Source organism: Dipteris shenzhenensis, chromosome 3 (genome assembly GCF_047967505.1).
Source record: "Dipteris shenzhenensis isolate YYH24624 ecotype China chromosome 3, Dip_SZ_1.0, whole genome shotgun sequence".
NCBI lineage: Eukaryota > Viridiplantae > Streptophyta > Polypodiopsida > Gleicheniales > Dipteridaceae > Dipteris > Dipteris shenzhenensis.
The window spans coordinates 23,980,115-24,006,530 of NC_141598.1; positions in this window are offsets into that span (position 1 = coordinate 23,980,115).

The following is a 26,416-nucleotide window of genomic DNA, read 5'->3' on the forward strand; positions in this document are numbered from 1 at the left end:
TTAGCCTTTTGCATTGGTGGGAGACCCCATTCTTCGTAAAGCTCCTTTGATAGGACATTGACACCTGCTCCACCATCCACTATGGCTTGGATTTCATTATATGCCTTGTGGATCAAAGGCACAGTGATGTTGCGTATGTCATCTTTCTCACCCATCCGCACAGGGATATCATCAATGTCGTTCATAGGTGGAGGGGGAGTTGCGAGTTCAATCCATCCTTTGAAACTCTCCCAGAGATTGGGACAATTTCGTAAGAGGATTCCGATGGGAATGGACACAGGGCAACTCAAGATGCTAGAGAGTGCAGCTCCTTCAAGTTGACGTGGCAGTACATTCTGTTGTGGAGTTTGTTGTTGGAACAAGGGCTCGAGTACAGTATCAATACTTTGTGGGGCCAAGTCATGGAGTGGGTCTTGAGCTTGTTTCTGAGCCTCAAATTGAGCTTGTTCATTTTGGACCCATTGCTGAAGTGCCTGAAAACGAGCCTTTTCCACCTCTGCATTCGGGAATGGAGCTTCTTTTATTCGAGGCTCGGGAGTTGATGTGGATGAACTCGGCTGCTCATTGCTTGGCGGAGGTGGAGGCACTTGTGCTTTCTTTCTCAGAAGTCGCTTCGGTTGGATTGGAATGATAGGTTCCTTCGTGGCCGCTTTCTGTTGGCGTGTAATTACATTGATAGGTTGTGACCTTAGACTTGCCGGACCCAGACTTTGATGGTCCACCCCAATGATGCCGATGGGGACGTCGGGCTTAACCTTTGTTTGTTCTGGGACCTTATTTTTCATGGGACAATCCATACAGGCATGTCCTATGCCACAATCTCTGCAGAGTGGTTGGAAAGTGGCTGGGCTACCGCGATGAGGGCATTCTGCGATTCTATGATTTTCTCCACAACCGTAACACTTGATTGGTGCGCGAAATGTGTTGGGTCGCACTTGATTTGCATAGACTGGTATTAAACCCTCTGCACCTTCGACGTAGTACACTGGGTACTCTGCCTCATACTCAAATAGCGAGTCGACTTCCTCGGCTTGTAATTGATGTATTGGAACTGCTTGAGGAGCTGGATTTGCTGCTCTTGGATACGGTCGTGGATTCGGATTCCTGAGTAGTTGGGGGACTTGTGTCCGAACGGGTACAGGATTTAGTCTCGGAGCTGGGGGCGCTTGTGCAAGTGCCGGTTGCCTGTATACTGGCATGGGTGCCGCTTGGTATTGTGGTGGTCGAGGCGGATTGTTGCGCATGTTGAAGATGCAACTGGCCTCATCATGGCCGCCGACGACACAGATATGGCACCACAACCGTGGCGGTGGATTTGCTTGTGCATGGATTCTTGCTCTTAGGACTGGGCATTCATTTGCTGTATGATTTGCCAAGCAGTGTGGGCACCAGACATTTTCTCGCCGTGGATATGTTTGAGTTGGCGGCTGAGACAAGTGAAGTTTTTGATCCATGGCCTGCATCATATCTTCTTTCAGCTTCAAGGTCATGGCCTCGAGGCGATCTTCATTGGATGTTTCGGCAGTGTCCTTTGATTTACCTTTTTTCGAGCGCTTATCTTGTGTATTTGATCTGGCATCATCACTGCTAGTGTCTGAATCTGTCATGCCATCTTCGATGTCAATGGCTGCCGCATGAGCAGCACTGAATGTTTCATAGCTACTTATCTTTTTCATATCCTTGCGGATTTTCTTTCGTAGACCTGCTATGAACCATGCCGTGAGGTACTTTGCATCTGGGCGTGGGTCACATTTGTGGCGATCAATCTCTTCATCTTTCCCAAGTATGTGCGTACATCTTCCCTCCGGCCTTGTTCGATCTTGCTGAGTTGGAGAGCGGGATCATCTTGTAGCCTCTCCGTTTGAAAGCGACGTTTGAACTCGGTTTGAAGTAGGTCCCATGTAGCACGTTCTTCCACAAGAAGGTCGAGGTACCATTCTGATGCCTCATCAGTTAAGGCCATTGGAAACCAAGCCACCTTAGTTTCATGGGACTGATCACCACCTGCTCGACATGCGGCATCAAAATGTTGGAGGAAGCGAGCAGGGTCTCCCCTACCATTATATTTGGGAAGTTCCAGTTTTCCCAAGGGGCGTCGGCCGTGATTGTTGTGATTTCGTCGATTGAAGAAGTTGTCAGCCTCGGCATCGAGCTCAATGTCCCCATCATGCTCAGGACGACGTCCAGCCATGTTGGGGCGTGGAGGAGTTAAAGGAAGTTGGTGAATCTCAGGGGGGAATTCGGGGTAGAGGATTGGCGGGGGCGGTTGTTGCAGTGGAGTTATTTGCGGATTGGGCGAGCGTTGGAGTCGAAGTCGTTGGCCGGAACGTAACTGCATGCAGATGGTGCGTGATTTGCCAGGGATATCGCTACCCCAAGTGCGGATGTGGAGGTGGTGTCGTTAGGAGAGTTAGAGTGATGTTAGTGTGTGTAGGGACCGTCGTGTTAATAATGTGCCTAGGATTGTCCTACGTGTGTAGGGAAATGTGCCGGTGCAGACGGATCGTTAATCGGAGGTCGCGGCATGAAAATACGAGTGAATTAATGCCAAATGAGGCCCACACGGGGGCGCGAACGAACGTGTGCTAGGGATGCCTAAATGGTGTGCAATGGGCTGGAAAAATACCCCGTAACGTGGTGTTTCCGTGTGTGAAATCTGGGTTCAAACGGGGTTCAATTTGGGTCCCAAACGGATGAGTTTCGAGGGGTTAAAGGAGGGCTAAATTTGGCGTTTGGGGGGGTCCTAATGGTGGTGTGAATGGACTTTAGGTCCAACCGAGGGGTTGAAACTAAGTGACTCTAGTTAGACTAACTAACCTAGATCCTCCCAGTTACTGTAACTGGGAGGTTGAACTAACTGTAGTTAGATACTAACTGAAGAGTTAGTGTAACCTAACTGGGGGTTGACCAAACTAAGCTAACCTCAGTTACTACTAACCTAACCTATGTCAACTAATCTAACCGAGGTTAACTAACCAGTCTAGGGTTAACTAACCTAACCTTACTGTAGTTAGGACTAACTAACCTAAGGTTAATCGACTAACCTAACCTAACCTAAACTAGGTTAACCACTAACCTAACTACAGTTACTAACGAACCGGAGGTTAGTTTAGGTTAGGTTTAGTTAAATTTTTTTTATTTATTTATTTTTTTTTTTTTTTGTGCTCTGGGGGCTGCCCGACGGCGGCGCCCGGAGAGGAGGGGGGGGGGGGGGGGGTTTTCGCAAGGGGGGGCGCAGGGGAGGAGGAAGGGGAGAGAGGAGAGCAGAGCAGGGGGTGGGGTGCGGTCGCGGGCGCGGGGCGGGAGGCGCGAGCGGGGTGGGTGGTGGCGTGGGGCGTGGAGGGGAGAGCGCAGGGGGCTGAGGGGGTCCGAGGGGGTGGCGGGGGAGGGCGCAGGGGGGGGGGGAAGGGGCGTGAGAGGGGGGTGGCGGGGGAGGGCGGCGAGGGGAGAGAGGAGAGCAGAGCAGGGGGTGGGGTGTGGGCGGTGGCGTGGGGCGCCGCCGCGGGGCGGCGGGCGGGGGCGGCGCTGTGCGCCGCCGCGGGGCGGGGTAGGCGGGGGCGCGGGGCGCTGGGCGGGGGTGGCGTGGGGTCGCCGCCGCGGGGCGGCGGCGGGGGTGGCGTGGGGCGTGGAGGGGAGAGCGCAGGGGGGGGGGAAGGGGCGTGAGAGGGGGGTGGCGGGGGAGGGCGGCGAGGGGAGAGAGGAGAGCAGAGCAGGGGGTGGGGTGTGGGCGGTGGCGCTGTGCGCCGCCGCGGGGCGGGGTAGGCGGGGGCACGGGGCGCTGGGCGGGGGTGGCGTGGGGTCGCCGCCGCGGGGCGGCGGCGGGGGTGGCGAGGGTTGGAGGGGCGCGGAGGCGGCCAGGGATGGCCACGGGGGCGGAGCGGGCGGGCGCCGCCGCTGGCGGCGCCGCTGCTGGCGGGCGGAGCGGGCGGGCGCCGCCGCTGGCGGCTCTGCTGCTGGCGGGCGGGCGTCGGCGGCTCGGGCGGGGTGGGCGGAGGCGGCGGCGGCGTCTCTGCGGAGCGCCGCCGCGGGAGCGAGGGGGTCGGTGGGGTGGGGTGGGTGGGATGGGGGGGTTGAGCGGGGTAAGGGGGAGGGGGAGAGAGGGGGATGGGGGGGCGAGGGGGGAAAGGGGGAGAGAGTAAGAAGGGGTGGGGGAGGGAACGAGGGGGAGAGAGGAGGGAGTGAGAGAGAGAGGGGGTGGGAGAGAGAACGAGGGGGGGGAAGTGGGAGAGAGGAGAGAGAAAAGAGAGAGAGGGGGATGGGGGAGGGGGAGGGGGAGATGAAGGGGGAGGGGGGAGGTGGAGGGGGAGATGAAGGGGGAGGGGGAAGGTGGTGGTGGAGGGGGGGAAAAGAGGGGGAGGGGGTGAGGTGAGGGGGAGGTGGTAGTGAAGGGGGAGGGGGAGAGGGTGAGGGGGAGGGGGAGAGGGGGAGGTGAGGGGGAGGTGGTAGTGGAGGGGGAGGGGGAGAGGGGGAGGTGGTAGTGGAGGGGGAGTGGGAGAGGGGGAGGGGGGAGGTGGTGGTGGAGGGGGGAGGTGGTGGTGGAGAGGGGGAGGGGGAGAGGGGGAGGGGGAAGATGAAGGGGGAGGGGGAGAGGGGAGGTGGTGGAGAGGGGGAGGTGGTGGTGGAGAGGGAGGTGGTGGTGGAGGGGGAGGGGTAAAAGAGCAACAAAAAAACTGAAAGACGGAAATTGAAAAGCAAGGCGAAGTGGTTACCTAACGCTTTCCAAGTCTTTCTCGATGGAACGGGATTGTCGCGGAACAATGGACGGTGGGTGGAAGGCTAGGTCATTGCTGCGAGAAGGGCTCGATGTCACTTACATGGCGAGGATAGGAGTAAGGGGGCGGTCGATGGAGAGGGAGGAGTGTCTTGCATGGGGCTCGGAAGGAGGAAGAGAATGGAGGCAAAAGTGAAAGATGAAGAATGAGGGGGGGTGGAGTAGGTTTTTATAGGTTTGGATTTTAGGGTTAGGGTTTAGGTTTAGGGTTTAACCCTAAACTCTTCCCGAGCCATAACTCTTTATGGAGAGCTCGGTTTGCCTTTCTGTAAAAAGGTAAAATGATCGTAATTGAAAGCTCTACGCATCCGTGTCCACTACCTAGCCTAATTGTACATCATGTGGCTTTTATTTAAGAAATTAAGAAAATCTCTTAAGGTAGTAACCCAAAGTGGATGTTTGGGGTTGATATGTTTGGCTAGATTTGGAAAAATTTTTACTCTCCTTGCCCTTGAGTGGTATGTGCGTGAAAGTTTGAAGTAGTGACTTGTTTTACACCTACCTACGCATGTTTACTCGCTACTTGAGACGCTAGTTTCCCCGGTAGTAGCGGCGCCAAATGTTGGCTCTTTCCTACTGCTCTCGTAGGAAGAGCTGGGTATTCTATGTTGCAGGGTTCCGAGGCTTTTTGTCACCTACAGATATATTGGGATTGTCGTTGTAGTATATATGTAGCTTAGGACCTCGAGTCGTGTTCCGGTGAGAGACGTAGGCTTAAGTGTGGTGAGTAAACATAATGCAAGCATGTGTAAAAGGCACGTAAACCATTGTTGTTGGGGTAATGAAGGCTTTCGCCTTCATTGGGGGTTGTAGGGTTTAGGAGGAGTTTAAGGGTTCAGAAGGAGGTTCCAGGGTTTAGGAAGAGTTCAAGGGTTCAGAAGGAGGTTCCAGGGTTTAGAAAGAGTTCAGGGTTAGGAGGAGGATCCAAGGTTCAGAGTATAGTACATGGTGGAGAACTCGTCTCCCTCGTAGATCATTGAGTTTAAGGGTTTAGGAAAGCATAGGAGTGGGAGAGGAAGAAGGTGTAAGAGCATGGGTGAAGTAAGAGAGAGAGGAGGAAGGAGGAGGAGGGAAGAGGAGGTGGGAGAGGGAGGAGAGAGGAGGAGGAGGAGGAGGAAGGAGGAGGAGGAGGAGGAGGAGGGAGGAGGAGGGAGGAGGAGGAGGAGGAGGAGGAGGGAGAAGGGAGGAGGAGAGGGAGAGGATGGGTTGCAGGGTTGGAGGAGAGGGGAGATGGGTTGCAAGGTTAGGACATGATTTTGGACGTGCAGTGCAAGGAAGCATGGACACTTGAGACAAATGCTTGGAATACCAATGTAGACTCAACACAATGCCCCAAGAGTGTGGGCTTCATTCCATTATGGGGTATTTATACAAGTTGGAGAGCTTCTCTCTCTGCATGTAACACAAAGTCGTATCACAAAGTTGTATCACTTTCTCTCTCTACATGTAGAAGTTGTAACACAAAGTTGTTACACAAAGTTGTAACACAAAGTTGTGTCACAAAGTTGTATCACAAAGTTGTTACACAAAGTTGTAACACAAAGTTGTGTCACAAAGTCGTAACACATTCTCTCTCTTCATGTAGAAGTTGTAACACAAACTTGTAACACAAAGTTGTTACATAAAGTCGTAACATAAAGTTGTGTCTAGAAGTTGTAACACAAAGTTGTAACACAAAGTTGTATCACAAAGTTGTATCACCTTCTCTTTCTTCATAAGTTCATGTTGGCACAGAGTCAACAAGTAGGAAGTTTGATTTATATGACTATTACCAGGCCAGATCTAAGCTATGCTGTTGGATTGGTAAGTCAGTTTATGCAGGCTCCAAGGAAACCGCATTTGGATGCCGCTAGATGCATACTCAGGTATGTGAAGTCCACATTGCAGTATGGACTATTTTATGAGGCTAGGGTTCAGATACAATTGCATGGATACACTGATATCAATGCCATATGTCTGTGCATACCCCTTGACAACTAATCTTGCCTTGCATCTATTCACAGAACCATCTACATTGTGCTTGATCTTATAAACCCACTTACAGCCAATTGCATTCTTGTCTTTAGGCAAAGCACCAATTCCCATGTAGCATTTGCTTCCAAGGCATCCATTTCTTCATCCATGGCTTTCTCCCATTTTTCATTTCCCATGGCTTGCTCAAAAGAAGTGGGTTCTAGTTCCTATATCACTTTGACCATATAGGCATAGTGAATGGCTGTAAATCCATCATATTTCAGCCTATCCATAGGATACCTAACCCTGGTAGACCTGTGCAAAATAGGCTCACTTCCAGGTTCTCTCAAAACATCCCTGGTCTTCCTTACTCCAGGTGTAACAATAGAAGGAATACCCAACTCATCATCAATGCTTTGTTCTGAGCCACTGGATTCACCATCCACATAAGAGTGACCTGCATTCACATCAAACATGGGCTGATCTACCTTCTCTTTTCCTTTTCGTGATACTTGCGTACCACTATCTGCATTGCTTTGAGGAGATTCTCGTGATCTCAATCTACCTGTCCATGGCAAAATATGTGAACCACTACTAGAAGACACTGCAAGTCCACTGATATTTTGTGATTGCTGCTGTGAATTCTGTGCAGCATTACCATTTTGTGCATCTACATCAATCATCACATTTACTGGTTTATACCAGCTACTCATCTCATCAAAAACAACATCTTTGCTCACTGTAAACTTACGAGTAGAAGGGTTATAGCATCTATACCCTTTTTGCTGCAGAGAATAACTAATAAAGATGCACTTCTCAGCTTTTGGATCCAACTTGGACCTCAACTCATCTGGCACATGGACATAGGCAATGCAACCAAAAATTTTTAAAGGAGAAATGTCTGGTTTTCTACCAGTATACATCTAATCTGGCGTCATGCCATGTATTGCTGCAGTGGGAGTCCTGTTCATTATGTAAACTGCTGTAGTAACTGCTTCAGCCCAATAATAATTTAATAGATTCTTTTCATTTAGCATGGCCCGAGATACCTCTCCAATATGCCTGTTTTTCCTTTCTGCAAGTCCATTTTGATGTGGGGTATGACTGCATGAATATTGCTGCTTTATGCCATGCTCTTGCATGAACCTTGCAAACTCATTTGAGAGGTACTCTCCCCCTCCATCTGACCTTAGGCATTTTATTTACAGGCCTGTTTCTTTTTCAACCATAGCTTTAAAAGCTTTGAAGTGCCGAAACACTTCACTTTTCTTTTTCATAAAATACACCCAAAGTTTTCTGCTGAAGTCATCAATAAATGTGACAAAATAGTGACAGCCTCCAATAGATGTAGCTTTAGTAGTCCACACATCAGAGTGGATTATTTCCAATGGCTTTTTACTCTCTTGAACATGCCTAGGAAATGGTTTCCTTGCCTGTTTTCCAAATTGACAGGCTTCACAAACCTTATGCATTTCTGCAACCTTGAATTTAGGCAATCCTGCAACAATATTTTGGGCTTGCATTGATTTAAGTCGCTGTATATTAACATGACCAATGCGTTTATGCCAAATATCAATATCTACAACTACACCAGTCCCATGTGCAAACATTGCTGCACTCAATTCAGGCATGTCCGCATCCAACGTAAACATCCTACCCTTCTTCTTTCCTTTTGCTATCAAGCGACCATTATTTTTCATAAAGCATCCATGAGGATTAAATCTGACCTGCAAGCCCTGCTCAACCATTTGACCAACAGAAACCAGGTTATTGGTGATGTTCGGGACATGAAATACATCGGACAGGTATTTCTTTTTCTCATCCTGCATAGACAAAGGAATTTTACCAATCTGCACAATAGGATGTGCACTATCATTACCAGTCTCCACAAATCCTAGTTTTTCCATTTTCCTTGCATCCTGCATCCATTTTGCATGACCTGTCATGTGGTTTGAAGCACTTGAGTCAACATACCACACATCATTTCGTTCTTCTACACTTGTCACAGAATTGGTCATATGCTGCACCATAGATAGATGCCCATTTTTGTCATCACCCTGTCTACTGGAAGATGCATAATTCCCTTGCTACAATTTTCCATTCATAATGTCATTCTGCTTTTTATAGCAGTCCTTAGCCATATGACCCATTTTACCACAGTAGTAGCATTCAACATTGCTGTTTGCATTTTGGCCTCTCTGCCATCCACCACGGCCTCTTTGGCTCCCCCTACCTCTAGAGTTACCACGTCCTCCTGCATAGGACTGGTTTTCTTGAGTTTGCTACATATTCTGATTTCTACATGGCCTGCAGATCGGCCTCCTCTACCTCTGCCTCTACCTCTTCCAGCATTTGAGTAGAAGACAGTTTCTTTTGAAGTTCCTCCTGAAGAAGATGCACCCCCATTTCTCTGCTCTTCAGAAATTAGAAGAGCAAACAACTCTTCAAAATCAGGAAATTTTTCACGGATGGCAATGGATGTCCGGAACTGTGCATAATCCTTTCCTAGACCATTCAAGGTCACAGAAACTAGATCATCACCTTCCACTGGCGACCCAATGGAAGCAAGTGCATCTGCAATTTTCTTCACCTTCATGTGGTAGTCATTTATGCTCAAATTTTCTCTCTGCACATTGTGCAACTCCTGTTTGAGCTGCATTTTCCTGGCTTGCGTATTTGTGCTGTATATTTTTGCCAAAGTATCCAATGCCTCCTTTGGCATACTTGCATCCTGAATATGCACAATCATGGAGTCCGAAATACTGATAGACAACCAGTACATAACTTTTCTAGCTCTCTCATGCCATCCTTTAAATGTTTGCATTTCCTGTTGATTGGGAACATTAGGAAGAACAGGTTCTTCTTCATTTCCTGTAATGAAGTCCCAATGGCCTTTTCCCATAAGGAAATTCATCATTCTAAACTTCCATGCCTGGAAGTTGTTCTTGTTAAGCTTTTCAGTGACAATCTATGAAAGAGAATCAGATGCCATTATAGAACACTGCAAAATATTCTGTCACTGCAAAAAACACAGCTTTTGCCTCACACGGGCAGATCTGCAAAACTGACGAAAGTGGTATTTGACCACACAGTCACTTTCTAGTGACGATTTTGCATCAACAGGCAACAAGCATGATTCTGCAACTCCCAATATCTCTGCACATAGGCATACGATGCAATTTCTGTGGCAACTTTTCATCGACTAGCCAAGCAGTGGTCACACAGCAAAAACAGGGCCTTTTTCTGAGTGCCTGCGAAGAACTTCCGCCTTCCAAATGGGCCTCGAATTAGAAAAATAAAGTCACCAAGGGCTTCATCCACTTCGTTGCATATACTGTGCTCTCACCACACCACGAAGGGCGTCTCAATCTGAGACAGTGCACTCTTGCACTTCTGGCTATGCGGATGCGTCAATTTTACAAGCAAAAACCTATGAGCAGGTTTATCCGAGCGTGTTTTTCAAGAGATTTTTAAAAATGTTTTTCTTTAGGAAACATGGTTTTTACACTTTTATTTTCACTAGAACTAGATCCCTTTATCATAAAAATATAAAGACTAGTCACTCATTCATTTTTACACAACATAATTTTCTTATTTAGAGACATCCCTTTGTACCCCTGTTATTACCTTAAAAAAGTGTTGATTCCTTTAAGGAAAAATTCCTCATAATCACTCTCAATATAATAATACTATGCATATATAATTACTTATTAACACATTTATATCATATGGCAATATCTTTTTAGTGTTTTTATAGCATATTTATGGACATGTTTCTAAAGAAGTTTAAATTACTATAAATAAGTATTAACTTGGGCTTATATATCACTCTCATAAAATACATGTAATATTTAATACTATATATGAAAGATTTTCCAAAATATAACTCCACAGATGTACTCAAATGGGGTGTTCCAATCAATTTGCGTGGTTGAATGACTATATTTGGACATTGGATATGAAAGTTATGTCACTTTTAAAAGTGCTGTCCAAGGTAGTTTCGCAAAGGGGTTTCGCTGGCGAAACTACCTGGATGGCTTGCTTCAATGAGTTTTCTTTGAAGAAACTCTTTCATGAAGATAGGTTGAGAGAGGTTTTTCAATGTCACCCCCTATTAAGTAAAAGTTGTAAGAAGGATCATAAGGGAATTTTCATAGAGAAGTCTACTCTACATGTGGGTTTCTTCAAAAGCCATCCCATTATGCTCTCACCATTCCTACAGATTCACCTAAAGATTTTTGTATAAAATAGGCATTGCTATAATACTTTGCATATTTCTAAGTGAAACTATGTTTTCTTCTGATCGATTTTTGCCATATTTATGCATAGTTGGAAGCTTTTTTTTTCCTTCGCTCGGACGCTCGGAAGATTTCGCTCAGAAAATGCTCATCCCCTGGCTGTGCTACCTGCAAAGATTTGCTCCCAAACTCGAAATAGGAAAGCAACACTGGTCCTCTTACCAGGACACCACGAACTTGGTTTGCTTTCTTGAGCTCCTTACCACGAACAAGGCTCTGATACCATGTGAAGATAGTGGGAGAGAGGGAAGGAGTCTCACTTGTGGCTTTCTCACATACACAATGGGGGAATACACACAAAGGTGGAGGCTGAAAACAGTTTTCCTCTTCTTAGTAGTGTAAGCCAAAAGAACTCAAGTATAAAGAAATAGAAGAACCCTATATGTGGGTCTCAAACCAAACTCAACTAACTAAGGTGGCATACTAACTGAGCCACAAACTAGAGTAGATAAGGATAGCTGTCATCCAGCTATTATTTGTGGGCGGTGTACCGACCGCATCTCCAGCTAACAAGTCGGTGACATAAATACACAATGGTCACCCTGGCATATCGTGAGTGGAGCTCGATATCTCAACACTTCCTGTACCTCCCGATGTCTTCTGGTGGTGAGGCATCCTCCATAGACAACCTCACATTTACCTCCATAGGTGTAGCTATCTTCTTGCACTTGGACATACCAAATGCCTCCAAGATCTCCCTTGCATATTTTTGGTCAGAGATGAAGATCTTGCCTGGCTCTTGCTAGACTTCAATCCCCAAATAGTAGTGCATCAAGCCTAAGTCTATCATCTCAAACTCCATGCTCAACGCCTTTCTAGTCTGTTGGATCATGTTTTCATAGTCACCTATAATAAGGAGATTGTTGGAACACTGAAAGGAAAGAGTAGAGTTGACACAAAATCAGAGTACTTGCATATAGAATGAAGAAGAAAGAGGTCCTTAAGTAGGCACCTCATACAAGGTCACTGACATCACTGATGACCTCAAAGCTCCACAATCATCTCCTCAATCTACTCCTAGATTCACTCAATCATACTATGTGGCTTTTCCACCACCTAACTGTGCTTGTGGGCACCTAACTGTGCCTCTAGCACTCACACATAGAAACATAAGGTGTGCCTGAGGCATACACCTTGAGATATCCCAACAAACCCCCCCTCAAGGAAATGCCTCAGGCTATGTCAAGGATACATCTAGTCTCATAGTTTCTCATGCCATCTCATGGTGGTCAAGGATAAATCTATGGCTAGGTTCTCATGCTAGCAAGGGTTTCCTTGGGTGTAAGGTAAACAGAAAGGGATACAAAAAGACCTTCCAATGGTTATCTCCCCTACATGTACATGCATACAATGTCTGTAGGAGGTACCATGGAACAAACATACACATGGCCTACATCATAAGGTGACCAGAGGTGTTTACAAAACACACAACACACAACACACAATAATTTATTTTCATTCATTTTGGAGGACTATCCAGGCTGAGTACTTTGACATAAAAAGAGAGATCTGGAGCATACATAGAGATGATTTAAAATGCATAATCTTCATGGGATGCCTCATCTTGTGGAGGCAAATTCACTGTAAGTAGATTTGCATTTTCTGTCTTTGCTTTGTCTCTACAGAACTTCTCACTATGGTTGTTTTTGCCACAGTGCTTGCATGGATTAACTTTGAAGCAGTCCTTTGAAAGGTGATTTGTCTTTCCACAGTGATTGCAAGGAGAATACTTGCCCTTCTGGAATTTCATAACATAAGCAGTGTCATTGCCTTTCCTTAACTCCATATGTCTTTCTTCTTCTTGGAGAGCTAAGATGATGCCTTCAAGGTTTGGATTGGGAAGATTCTTCAAAGTGCTTACAATGTGATCAAAACTTTCAGGCATACTCTTAAGTAGTACTGCCATAGCATCATCAGGGGTGATAGGAGAGTTGATAGAAGCTAACTGAGTCATAAGACTCCGCATATAGTTGACATGAGCAGCTAAAGTAGTATCACTTGCCATCTTTAATTCAAAGAAAGAGATTTTAAGTGATAGTTTAGATATGTGAGAGCTTGCACCAAAAATCAAATCTAGCTTCTGCCATGCTTCCGATGGAGACTCCAAGTCAGATATATGATGTATGTAATCATCACCCAAAGCTAAAGCAATTATACCATATGCTTTTTCTTCTCTTGCTGGATCCCTTGCCAGTCGTGTCGAAGCTGAAGATTCTCCAGCATTTGAGGTCGTAGAAGAAGCGGTAGGAGTAGGTTTGACAAGTCCCCATAAGTTCTCCCGCATCAATGCAAATTTTACCTTCATTTGCCATGTATGGAAGCCCTTTCCATTGAACTTCTCAAGATTATATAAAGTAGCCATGAGAGGGTCTAACCCAGATATTGGGCAGTGTCTATCTCTCTTACAAGGCAAAAAGAACTGAAATACTTCCAAAGTATAGGCACTTGTTGTAGCAAATAGTAGTGACTAGTTTTCAAACAATGATGCTACTTTTGCATGCTTCATAGGAGTGAATGAAATAAACACTTTCCAATCACAACCAGGTCTAGCAAGTCAAAACAAAACTGAAGCAACACTTGTAGTGAAGTAATTAAAAACTTCAAAAGACCAGAAATGCTAGAGTAGCATTTTATGTAGCATCATTTTCAAAAGTATGTCAAAACTGTCAAAACTAGAGAGAGCTGAACTTGGAGGGCTCATATCACACTCTTCAAAGCAAAAGAAAGAGGGCTTTCTAAGGCAAAAGAAAGCTGGTATACCACAGTAGATCCTCTGGGAAGAAGAGGCAAAAATATGCGTCAGGTCGCCTTCACCTTCTTAAACAAAGTCGACTGGTTTTTCTCTGTTTTCTCCTTCAATATGTAGCCATTGCTACTCAGATTTCAGCACAAGGTAGCTCTAGGTATGGAGAAGCTTGCCCTGGAAGGAATTAGACAAAGACAGAGCAGTCGCAGAGAACTTGCAGGAAGAAGATTCGACGAAGTTCACGCAATGACGACCAGCAGAGCGGGTTATTCTCCAATTGCTTACAGCCCGAAATTTGCCCTAACAAGAGGGATCTCCAGCTAGAAGGGCGTGGGAAATGGGTGAGAATCAGAGGAGAACAAGCTCAAGCAAATTTTTGGAAGAAGAGGGAGAGATGGTGAAGAAGAAGAAGAGGAAGAAGATGATGATGTGGCAAAAATGGGCTCAAGGGGGATCAAATGGCTCTGATACCATGTTGGAACACTGAAAGGAAAGAGTAGAGTTGACACAAAATCAGAGTACTTGCATATAGAATGAAGAAGAAAGAGGTCCTTAAGTAGGCACCTGATACAAGGTCACTAACATCACTGATGACCTCAAAGATCCACAATCATCTCCTCAATCTGCTCCTAGATTCACTCAATCATCCTATGTGGCTTTTCCACCACCTAACTGTGCTTGTGGGCACCTAACTGTGCCTCTAGCACTCACACATAGAAACATAAGGTGTGCCTGAGGCATACACCTTGAGATATCCCAACAGAGATCATCCACATATAGAACAATAATAGTAGTTTTTCCACCTTTCTTGTACACATACAAGTTAGCATCTGAGGCACATCTTTTGAAGTTTAATTTATGAAAGAATTTGTCTATATATTTCAGCCCGCACAGAGCCTTCTTCAGCTTACATACCTTGTTCTCAGAATGGGGGGCCTCAAACCCAGGTGGCTGAGCCATGTACAACTCCTCCTTGAGGTCACTATTCAAAAATGCTGATTTAACATCCATTTGATAAACTGGCCAATTTTTATGAGTAGCCACCGATAGTATTGTATGAATAGTGGTCATTCTAGTAGTCGAAGCGAAAGATTCCTAAAAATCAAACCCTTCAACTTGCGAAAATCATTGTGTAACCAATCTGGCTTTGTACTTTTCCAAAGTCCCATTGGCCTAGGGGAGGTAGACAGAAAATATGGAGGCTTGATGGAATTTGGAGATGGAGAGATGGAAGTGGCTTGGAAAAGTGAGGGGGGTGCTGTTGCTTTTATAAGATGTGGGGGGTTTAAGGGAGCTATATTTATGCTAGGATTATTGCTTGGTGCTTGTAGGGTGTATGTGTTGGTTTGATAGAATTTCCTTCTATAAGGAATTTTGTATTAGATAATGACCCCTTAACATTGCACCTAATTTTGAGTGCATTCATGTTAAAATTTGAGTAAATTTTTGAGGAAAAATTATAGAGCCACTTGTGCTCTAAATTTTGAACTAGAAAACTCCCAAAACGGAGTCCTAATTCAAAACTTATAGCTGTTTTACTCTAACTATATTTGTTATGACAAATTTCGATGATGTTATCAAGTTCTATCATAAGTTATGATAGAATTCGATGATATCATTGATTTTTGTGATAACTTATGACAAAACTCAATGATGTTATCAAGTTCTATCACAATCATGCCAAAATTCGATGATATCATCGACTTTCATCATAACATTTGCTACAACTTGATGGTGTCATCAAATTTAGGTTTAACTTTATGACATGGCTCGATGATATCATAAAATTATGTCATAAATTGCAAACTTTTTTAGGGTTTAGGGTACTTTTTGGGTGAAAAACGACCTACAAGACCACGTTCAAAATTAGTTTTTTTGCAAGTTTTTCCCTAATCGCCTCTCTTTTTTGCAAGGTTTTTCCTTGCTCGTCTCTCTTAGAGAGTCATCACATAGAGCTTGATCTTCCAAGCTTGATTTTTTATCTCAACCACATAGAAATTGCCTACGATCTTCCAAGACTCTCTTAGAGAGTCGCTTGTGATCTTCCAAGCCTGACTTTTTATCTCAGCCACATAAAAATTGTAGTTAATAGTGATTGGGTGCAAGCGTCATCATCATAGCCTCAACCTCCTCTTCATGATGAGGTTGGTGAATTTGTTGAGCTAGACCATGAAGCTATTGAGGAAACTAGAATAAGTTCAACTATTATACAAAAAGGACAGTACCATTATTGATAAGACATGCATAGATTGTGTTGATGTTTAGTTAGACACTTGGTTATTATATAAAATTTGACATATGGACATATTTTTAAGATATTAAAATGATTCGGTGTTCTATTTGTCATACATATTTCCCATGTGGTACATTTCACATGTACTTCATTTGATTTCTTGTTTATAATATAAATAATGATATCTTTCATGTTCATTTGGTTTGAATTAAATTTCTATACCATCAATGATGACGAAATCTTAGGTTGAATTTTTGGATGTAAAATATTTCTTGCAACCTTTAAAAAGAAAAAAAAATCTAGCATGTGTTATGAAGATGATATTCATTTGTAGTCAAGTATGAAAGCCTAATTATATGTATCAAGTTCATCTTAAAAAGTTGCATTGCCTAAATTTGTGCCCTTTTGTAGAATTGATTGTTTTTGGATATGGACCTATGAGAAATAAAAGTAATATAGAAAGTGGCCAATAGTCCTAGGATTTTAAACAAAATCTTTTTTTGAGAAGCCATGCAATGTTCTCACTTCATCTGCAACAACAATCCTGCTTATGTAAGTTGACCTTAAGATGTAAATTGCATCCTTTTACACCAATTTGGAAGCATTTTTTCACTCCTTTGCCTTAAGATATGTGTCTTGAATGGTTTTTTGCATGGGGTTCTTTTCACATGTGCAAGTACTACTCTTCTTTCACTTCAGGTACTAACCTCCCTGGCAGCAGCACCAAATGTTGTCTCCTTTTCTCTCATTTCCAAGGTCCAAGGGTGTTGGTCACCTATAGTCATGTTGTCATGAAGGTATTTTGTGAAGGTACTTCTGAAGGTACCTTGTAAAGGTACTTGTGAAGGTACCTTTGGTCCCCTTCACTTTTGAAGATGCCTCAAAGAGTGAAGGCTGTTACTCTTTCTCGCTCTAATTTTAGTCTTTCTCTCTCCAGATCTTGATTTTACAAGTATGACCAAATCTCTTCTAGAGAGAATTTTGGCTATTCTCATCCCACTAGATTTCTCAAGCTATATTCCAACATCAAGATATTACAAGCAAAGCTTTGTCGCTACTCCACATAGGCATTAGTTGGTCCTTGGTGCTACAAAGGAAACAACTGAGGAGCCAATGGGCAAGACCAAGCTCAAAAAAAAAAGAGTGTGGATCATAGAACATGAGGAATCATGTGATACAAAAAAATGTTTTTGCATCTCTGCATGGGCACCAATATGTGACTCAATGTCTCAGTGCCCTCAGGGTTCCAAGAGCTATTGGAAGACTTAAAGGCATTCTTATAAAGGGAGCCATAAAACATGACACGGCTCTTTTCTTGTAACAACACATAGGATAAAATGAGGGGGCAGTAGGACAAAATGTGGGAGGCTAAAGGGAATTGGGAGTTTTTAGCCCATCTAGCTTAGCCACATGAAACCTAGCAAATAGATCATGTGTTATGGAGGCCCATTCTTTTGAGTGTTTGATGTAATCTAAAATCCATGTGTACCTGATGCATGATTGAAATGGCTAGAAGTTTTAATCATAATACTTGGACTAATGGAGTAAACAAGAAATAAGCTCTCGGTAACATATGATAGATGAGTTGCTGAAGAGCCACCTTGAAGAGTAAAGTACAAGCTACTAAACAAGTGCCAATATTTCTTAGTGGTTGCCCAAAATAACTATACAAGAGGTGACCAGTCACTCACTACTCCCTAATACAAAAAGACACTAGAAATTTCAAAAGGCATCCACATTCATGTAGTTTGGAATATTTGCATCTTGAATAGTACTCACATGATCTTACCCCAGTAGGAGGGAGATGCCTTTTCCCTTACCACTAGAGTTAATATTAATGTATAGATGTATATCTCTTCTCCATCTACATCCACAGACCCATATCATGAAAGGATAGATCTACTTTGCCTATAGGAAGCACTCTACTTTTGAAGCAAGTGACCAGAGCAAGAAATAATCATCAGGCTACTGTTGGCTCTGAAATTTCCTACAACAACATCATTTCCATAGAGAGCTACAACTCCTATCACTCTTTGGTTTAAAGTAATAAATTCAGCAAGTGATACATATCCAAGCTTTATGCTCTCAAATCCTTTCAAGTCTACAAGAGAAAGATACCTTAAAGACGCATTGGGAGTAGGCTACCTTCAACTAACGGAGGGAGAGATGGTTCTCTCTTAAAACATGTGGGAAAGGGAAGTTCAAAAGAAGATTTATCGTTCTACTTTCATAGTAAATATGTGTGATGTAACACAATACAACAAAAGAAGATGTTGCAAAAAGCCTCAAAATGAAGGGAGAGGAGCATTTTACATCATGAGTCATGAAATAAGATTCCCCCACATCCGATACATCGAAGGGGCATAGTTTTCAAAATTGTGAAAAGATCCAATGTTGTTCCATGATCTATTGTAGGAATACTAACTCTTTCATATGCTTGTGGAAGGTCATTTACCTCTTTGGAATCGACTTTACTACTTGGGAGGTCTACTGCTACAGGCTGGGAGTCCTTGAAAAAACCTCCCAAATTTTTATAAAATGGCCCAAAATGGGCTTGGCATTTTTTAAAAGCAGCCCATGGTTGCATCTTTTGTTGCCAGTCCCATGTGTATTTGTTGTGAGGCCTTCTAAGAAAATAAAGGAAATTAGGTGAAAAAAGCAAATTAGGGGGAAAAAAGCAAATTAGGGGAAAAAAAGGACAGGGGGTAGTAAACAATTAGGGGAAATTTTTAGGGAAAACATGAAAAGAATAGGGAGAATAATTAGGTAGAATTTAGGGGGAACTTAGGAAACAAGAAATTAGGAGGTGTTTGAAGTGTATAGAGGGAATGTAAGAGAATTCAGCAAGATAAGGTCAGAATAAGTCTTTTGAAATAACGTAAATGAATTTAATTGTGTAAATGCAATAAGAGTGAGAGGATTGTGTGGGTGTATCCAACTTTACCCCAATAGGATACACCACACTAGGTGAGAGAGTAGGTCATCAGCTAGTGTGTTGACCTACTGTCTACCCAAAAGAGATAGAAGTATCTAAAATACCAATCAAGGGAAAAGAGAGAGAAATGAGCAAGAAGTGAGGGTTTCAAGAGTAAAAGTGGAGGACTCAAAGTGAGGAGATAATGATAGTAAAGCTAGGGAAGGGAAAGGAAAGAAGGGAGGGAAGGAAAAGGTGAAAATGGGCTAAATTGAGTATTTAGGATAGAAGAGTTTTTTAAGTGGTAAAAATAAAATGGTTTGGTGGGAGAGATAGTATTGTTCAAGCGAGCATAGAAATGCGTCAAGAGAAAAAGGAGACAAAATGACTTAAATGTACTATTTGCAACCATCCAAAGTTGCAAGGGAAACATGACTCTATGTGTGAAGACTCGACAAAACCCTGTTTCATGGTAAAATAATTTTTTTGGGGAAATGGATGCAAAAGAGTAATCTAATATATGTTAACAAAAATTCTCTAACTGTCGAATGCATGATTGTACAAATGAGTTTTGCTTTGATAAGTCATAGCAACCATCAGGATGCGTCAATTTTACGAGCAAAAACCTATGAGCAGGTTTATCCGAGCGTGTTTTTCAAGAGATTTTTAAAAATGTTTTTCTTTAGGAAACATGGTTTTTACACTTTTATTTTCACTAGAACTAGATCCCTTTATCATAAAAATATACAGACTAGTCACTCATTCATTTTTACACAACATAATTTTCTTATTTAGAGACATCCCTTTGTACCCCTATTATTATCTTAAAAAAGTGTTGATTCCTTTAAGAAACATTCCTCATAATCACTCTCAATGTAATAATACTATGCATATATAATTACTTATCAACACATTTATATCATCTGGCAATATCTTTTTAGTGTTTTTATAGCATATTTATGGACATGTTTCTAAAGAAGTTTAAATTACTATAAATAAGTATTAACTTGGGCTTATATATCACTCTCATAAAATACATGTAATATTTAATACTATATATGAAAGATTTTCCAAAATATAACTCCATAGATGTGCTCAAATGGGGTGTTCCGATCAATTTGAGTGGTTGAATGACTATATTTGGACATTGGATATGAAAGTTATGTCACTTTTAAAAGTGCTGTCCAAGGTAGTTTCGCCAGTGAAACTACCTTGGGAGACTTGCTTCAAAGGGGTTTCGTTGGCGAAACTACCTGGATGGCTTGCTTCAATGAGTTTTCTTTGAAGAAACTCTTTCATGAATATAGGTTGAGAGAGGGTTTTCAATGTCACCCCCTATTAAGTAAAAGTTGTAAGAAGGATCATAAGGGAATTTTCATAGAGAAGTCTACTCTACATGTGGGTTTCTTCAAAAGCCATCCCATTATGCTCTCACCATTCCTACAGATTCACCTAAAGATTTTTGTATAAAATAGGCATTGCTATAATACTTTGCATATTTCTAAGTGAAACTATGTTTTTTTCTGATTGATTTTTGCCATATTTATGCATAGTTGGAAGCTTTTTTTTTCCTTCGCTCGGACGCTCGGAAGTTTTCGCTCAGAAAATGCTCATCCCCCATCACTTTTATTGAACAGGAGAGTCTACATACCTACCACCATCCAACGAAAAACATGGTGAGGACCAATTAGACCTTAGTTGGGAAAACAAGTGTCATAAACACCCCTCCCTTGTTATTGGGGTCACAATAAAAATAAACACTTAACCAAAAACTTATCAAGCTAAGTGTCAAAAAATGAATACAAAAGTTGTCAAGAGAAATGGTATGAGTAGGGGAGGAGTGTAGGACAAAGTAAATTAAGTTAAGGGATTAATAGGGGTGATAAAGTGCAGGTACAGTGAAAATTTTATGAATTATGTGTGAGCGCATATGGAAATGTATGAGAAGAAAAATTACTGAACAATGACATTTTAGTACTTTTTGTATGCAAAGAAAAGGGGGAGGGTTGGGGAAGTAAGGAATGAAATTAAGCCATAAAAATAAATCTTAAATAAGAATTTTACAAGCTTGGCTAGTATAGGTGCTGCTTAGAGTTTAACTGTATATAAGTGAATGGAGTGTGATTCGTGATAATATACAATGAAAAAAATTATAAAGGAAATAAAGGGTAAGCATAAAGTAAAATCTCTAGTAAGACATGATAGTGATGGGGTATGAGAGATGGGGAGGTATGTAAAAGCAAGACATAGGATAACTAAGGTGTGAGAGGGGGTTTAAACAAAAAAGGAATGCAATACGTGTGATGGATTAGGATGAATCGAGATACAAAGAGTGGGGAAGGAGGTATCAGGTAAATGGAGGTGGCGGCAAAGAGTAGAAGAGGAAAGAGGCGAGGAGCATAGTGTAGAGATGACAATGCATGCGGGTTGTGAGGCTAGTAGAGTAGCAGGCAAGTTGGTGGACTATGACTCAGCGAGTTCGTGGAGTAGGAGGCACAAATAGCTAGAGCAGGGCTCACAAAGGGGGTGATAGATAGAAAAAGTTAGAGAGAAATTAGGGGACAATAAAATGAGAGAAAAAATAGGGAGAATATATTAGAAAAATAGGGAAAACAAGGGGAACAATAGAAGAAAATATAGGAAAAAAATGTGGGGGGAGTAGAGAAAAAAAGGGGGCAAAATTTGGAGGGAAAGTGGGGGAAGTTAAGGGGGAAATAGGGGAAGTTAGAGGGGGAAATAGGGGGATTTAGAGAAAAAAATAGGAAAACTTTGAGAAAAATAGGAAAATTTATGAGAGAAAAAAGAAAAAGGGGGGGGGGGGGAGGGTTAAAGGAATAATATTAGAGGAAAATACGAGGAAAGAGAAAGATGGGGGGGAGGGGAAGAGAAAATAGAAGAAATGGGGGAAAGGATTCATTAGGAAAAATTTACAAGTAAGTTAGGGAAAAATAGAAAAATAAAAGGATTGGAAACAAAGAAAGGAATCTAAGGAGTAAATTAGGGAAATTTTGAAGATAAAAAAAGGAAGCAAGAGGTAGAAATCTGGGAATAAGTTAAAAGGAAATTAATATGAAATACTAGAAAGGAGAAAAATAAGGAAATTTAATCATTGAAGATGAGAAATAATCTAAAAATTAAGGAAAACGTGAAAAAAAAGGAAAAACTTAAAGAAATAGGAAAAAATTAGGGAAGGTTAGGAGATTAGGAAAAAATAGACAGGGGTAGCAAAAAAATTAGGAGAAATTTTACAAAAAATTAGGGAAAACTAGGGAACAAATAGGGTGAAATAATTAGGAAAACTTTAGGGGGAAATTGGGATAGAGTGAAACTAGGAGCTATTTAAAGTGGATAGAGAGAATATAAGAGAAGTTAGGGATAAGGTCAGAAAAAGTCCTTTTCAATAAGGTAAATGAATTTAATTGTGTAACCGTAAAAAGGGTGAGAGTAAAGGTGAGTAGGATACACCACACTAGGTGAGACATTAGGTTATCACCTCATGTGATGACCTATTGTCTACCCAAAAGGGTAGAAGTATCTAAAAGACCAATCAAGGGTAGAGAGAGAGTGAGAGAGAAATGAGAGAGAAGTGAGAGTTTCAAGGGTAAAAATAGAGGACTCAGAGTGATGTTAACAAAAATTCTATGACTCTAGAATGCATGACTGAACAAGTGAGTTTTGCTTCAATAAGTCGTAGCAAGCATAAGTTTTATTGAAGAGGAGAGTCTACATACCTCCCACCATCCCAACAAGAAAAACATTGTGAGAACCAGTTAGACCTTAATTGGGAAGACAGGTGTCATAAACACCTCTCCCTTGTTATCAGTGTCACAATAAAAATAAACACTTAACCATAAACTTATAATGCTAAGTGCAAAAAGATGAATGCAAAAGTTGTACAGAGAAACGGTCTAACAAGGGTAGGAGTATTAAGTTAAGGGAATAATGGGGGTGATAAAGTGAAGGTACAATGAAAAAATTGTGAATTATGTGTAAATGCATATGGAAATGTATGAGAAGAAACATTTTTGAACAATAACATTTAGGTACTTTCTTGTTGCAAAAAAAAAGGGAAGTGGGGAAGTAGGGGAATGAACTAAGAAGAATTAAGCCATAAAAATAAATGTTAAACAAGAAGCTTACAAGCTAGGCTAGTATAAGCACTACCTAAAGTTTAACTGTATGGAGTGTGATTCATGATAATATAGAAGGCAAGAAATTATAAAGGAAAGAGGGGTAAAACATGAAGTTAAACCTCTAGTAAGACATGATAGTGATAGGGCATGAGAGAAGGGGAGGTATATAAAGGAAGACATAGTATAAGTAAGGTGTGAGAGGGTTTTTTTTAAAATAAGGAATGTGATAATGAGATATAATGATGTAATAACCATCATGGTTGTAAGGGAAAGAGGGGGGTTTAGGAAAGGAATTGTGGGCTTCAGGGGTATCACATCTAGATAGAGGGAATGTAAGAGAAGTTAGGGATAAGGTCAAAAAAGGTCTTTTTTCAATAAGTTAAACAAATTTAATTGCTTAAATGCAAAAGAAAAGAGAGGATTGTGTGTGTGTGTGTGTGTGTGTGTGTGGTGTGTGTGTGTGTGTGTGTGTTTCCCATTTGCTACATTCCTGCCTGCAAGTCCAACACACAATCCAAGTGAGGGCAGTAGTCCGCCCATCACCATAGATTGGGTCAGACTACTATTTTATATAAAGTAATATTTACTACCAAAAATATATGTAGTGGGATATATTTCCAATCATATACACATGCCACTCCTATTGGGATGGAAATGAATGGCCTTTTGGAGTGCCCTTCGAATGAACTAGTGAATTCTTATGGGTCATGCAAACACCCACATTCCACATGGTAGCATATCTAAATTTTTTATCCAATAGTAAGTAAAGGTATAAAACCTCTCCAAGCTATCGGTGGAGGGTAGCATGTTATCCAACAGTAAGTAAAGGTATAAAACCTCTCCAAGCTATCGGTGGCGGGTAGCATGGTCTCCATATTCATGTAAAAGTCCTCTAGCCAATCAATCATGGCCTACTTTCGAGTGTAACAAGTCAGCATCCTTTGACCAGTTGGTTGAGGTCTTCAATAAAAGAATTAGAAGAAAGCCTTTAGTATTAAAATTAGTATTAAGACTTCCAAGATATGTACAAATGATCCCTGATAATTGGAGACATTTTCTTAGATATCATGGAAGCTCCCGTAAATTATACATAGCAAGGACAATTTTTTCATCCATCAATTTGATGCCAATCCAAGCATCAAGGCTTGGCCACCAAGGGAAGGAGCTAGTCCTGAATTCCCAATGCTAAAAGTAGGATTGAAACCCAATCAAATCAAATCAAGTATACCCATTAGTCGTGAAATATTTTTAATATCTTACAATGGATATACAAGTTTGTGTTTGTCCTAGCAGACTATCTATCCTACAACACTATTGGACCAATTTACAATATTTCATTCAACCAAATGCAATCATATACCATTGCCCTTTTCAAATCACAAGTGGGAGTAACCCACTATTATTCAACCTCTTCAGACATAGTATCAAAGTGGTAGTCAACTCAAATATTTGCATTCATACTAGTGAATCGTACAAAATACAAAAAGAGTTAAGATAAGTCTCCAATAAATATTCCATTCTTATTTTACACTAGTTAGAGATAATCTGCCATAGAGTACTATTCAAAGATGATAATGTTTTATTTTGAGTCCATCAAATCACACCAAAGATCTAATAATGCAAATGCGATTGGATAGGTGTGCCAAATCGCTTGGCATCATTACAACCAAATGAAAGTTTGAACAATTCATTAAAGCTGTGGAAGCCAAGCTTCAATGCCTGCACATAGTTGTTATCCTTGTCATTCTATATGGACTAGCATTAATACAGTCTTGGTATACTAATATTACAAAAGTAATCAACGGTTGGCATTTAAAAGGATAATGAAATCCACTTCTTAAAGAGCATAAGAGCCTTGAAAAATTTTGTAAAAGGATTCAAGTATTTGCAACTTGTACCAGATAACTCTAAGCCTATCCCCTTCATTCCATAGTGCACTGACGAGGCTATTATCCTGCTCCAAAATGGTGCTATTATGTTGCTTCCAAATAGGGTTGTTATGCTACCCCAAAATGATTTTGTTATGTTGTCTCAAAACCTCTTCTTCTTTCTCATGTCTGTTATGTTGCTCTAAAATAGGGCATTTATACTACCCCAAGGTCGGTGGGCTATTACGATGCCACCCCAAAATGGGGCAAAAAATGGGGCTGTTATGCTGTCACCCAAAATAGGACTATTATGCTACCCCCATATAGCTGTGGAAGCCAAGCTTCAATGCCTGCACATAGTTGTTATCCTTGTCATTCTATCTGGACTAGCATTAATACAGTCTTGGTATACTAATATTACAAAAGTAATCAACGGTTGGCATTTAAAAGGATAATGAAATCCACTTCTTAAAGAGCATAAGAGCCTTGAAAAATTTTGTAAAAGGATTCAAGTATTTGCAACTTGTACCAGATAACTCTAAGCCTATCCCCTTCATTCCATAGTGCACTGACGAGGCTATTATCCTGCTCCAAAATGGTGCTATTATGTTGCTTCCAAATAGGGTTGTTATGCTACCCCAAAATGATTTTGTTATGTTGTCTCAAAACCTCTTCTTCTTTCTCATGTCTGTTATGTTGCTCTAAAATAGGGCATTTATACTACCCCAAGGTCGGTGGGCTATTACGATGCCACCCCAAAATGGGGCAAAAAATGGGGCTGTTATGCTGTCACCCAAAATAGGACTATTATGCTACCCCCATATAGCTGTGGAAGCCAAGCTTCAATGCCTGCACATAGTTGTTATCCTTGTCATTCTATCTGGACTAGCATTAATACAGTCTTGGTATACTAATATTACAAAAGTAATCAACGGTTGGCATTTAAAAGGATAATGAAATCCACTTCTTAAAGAGCATAAGAGCCTTGAAAAATTTTGTAAAAGGATTCAAGTATTTGCAACTTGTACCAGATAACTCTAAGCCTATCCCCTTCATTCCATAGTGCACTGACGAGGCTATTATCCTGCTCCAAAATGGTGCTATTATGTTGCTTCCAAATAGGGTTGTTATGCTACCCCAAAATGATTTTGTTATGTTGTCTCAAAACCTCTTCTTCTTTCTCATGTCTGTTATGTTGCTCTAAAATAGGGCTCTTATACTACCCCAAGGTCGGTGGGCTGTTACGATGCCACCCCAAAATGGGGCAAAAAATGAGGGTATTATGCTGTCACCCAAAATAGGACTATTATGCTACCCCCATATGGGGTTGTTATGTTGCTATACTATCACAAAAAATAATTTTTTTCTATTCCTTTGTTATAGAGTCATGACCTATACAATTGCTAAGATTAATTAAATCATGACCACAAAGATTGTAGATACATATAAGACTATTAATCCATGAGAAGCCATCGATCCATATCTCTTTTGGATGCCAAT